Genomic DNA, 1519 nt, shown 5'->3' on the forward strand with positions numbered 1-1519 from the left:
CACTTGGGTCCCGGCCCAGATCAACTTCCTTGGTATTTTGAAAACTGCCGCGGCCGGGCCCCTTTGTGCCCGAGGTGCGTGACGATGGCGACGCGCGGGAGGGGTCGCCAGCTCAGGGGACCGCACAGCCGGGATCCTGGCGGGGGCGGGGACCGGACCCCGGATTTCAGCCCCACACGCTCTCCTCGCCCATCCACCACTTGAGAGAAGCAAGGAGCCTTGGGTACCGAACCCAGCGCCCACTGCTCGGTTTGCTCACGACTGGTCAGTTTTCCGCACTTTAAGTTCCTAGGTCCCGGGCAGGTCTGCACTGTTGTTTGCACCCTTAGGAGCTGAGGGACGTTGGGCATCCAAGTCGGGTCTGCAAGAAAGAACTAGGCCTGGAGCCCTCTCAAATTCGCTACGCTGTGGCAGGGCCTCTAAGGGACCTCAAACACGGTGTTGACTCTTGTCTTAAATGCCCTTTGCATTAAATGAGCACACATGTACTGAACACCTACCAGCTCCCAGGCTCTGCCCTAAGCTCTGTGGAGGACGGAGAACAGATACCTCATTTACTGGTAAGTAAGGAGCAGGAAGCCAGCAATTAAGCAACAGCACGGAGACGATGTGATGGATGTTTTCACAACAAAGGGCAGGGGCTCCAGGGTGAGGGCAGCTTAGCTTGGTTTCTTGTGTCTGGAGAATGGAGATTGGAGAAAGCTATGTCAAGGTTAACACACAGAAGCAGCCAGTTGACGGAGGAAGTCTGGAAGGCTTTCTCCACTTGGGCTTCATACAACAAACAGAGCATGCTCATGAACAGCCCCAGTTACACAAACGTGGGAGAGGTGGGTGTTATGTAAACCGCGTATAAAGGGTTATAAGCGCCCTGCTCCAACATTTTTTTGGGCTTTTCTTTCAGTTCACTAGGCCGCTCTCACTTTCCCATAGCTCCTCATCCCCCACCAGGAATTATTACTTTATGTGTATTTAAGAGCATCGTGTGTGTGCAATGTCTGTGGAGGCCAGAAGAGGGTGCCATATCCCCTGGATCTGGAGTTACGGATGGTAGCTGCCATGTGGGTGCTGGGAACAGACCCAGGTCCTCTTCAAGAGCAGCCAGTGCTCTTAACTGCTGAGCTGTCTCTCCAGTTCCTCTCTCCCTTTCTTATATTTTTTTTTATTGTTTTATTTTATGTGCCTGAGTGTATTGCCTGCTTGTAGGTAGTTGCACCCATGCGGTGCAATGTCTGTGGAGGTCAGAAGAGGGCACCGGATCTCCTGGAACTGGAGTTATAGATAGTTGTTAGTCACCATGTGAGTGCTGGGAATCAAACCTGGATCCTTTGCAAGAACATCCAGTGCTCTTAATCACTGAGCCATCTTTCCAGCCCCCTCTTTCCTTTTCTTAATAAAGAATCTATTTCTGTTTGTAACCATGTGTCCCTGGTTCAAGTTTTTGATGTGCTGGCACTCAGATCATCCTGAGTGTAACACTGACTGTGACAGCCATGCTGTCCACTTCTGCCCTCCATGA

Source organism: Nannospalax galili, unplaced genomic scaffold (assembly GCF_000622305.1).
Source record: "Nannospalax galili isolate Female #2095 unplaced genomic scaffold, S.galili_v1.0 scaffold612, whole genome shotgun sequence".
Lineage (NCBI taxonomy): Eukaryota > Metazoa > Chordata > Mammalia > Rodentia > Spalacidae > Nannospalax > Nannospalax galili.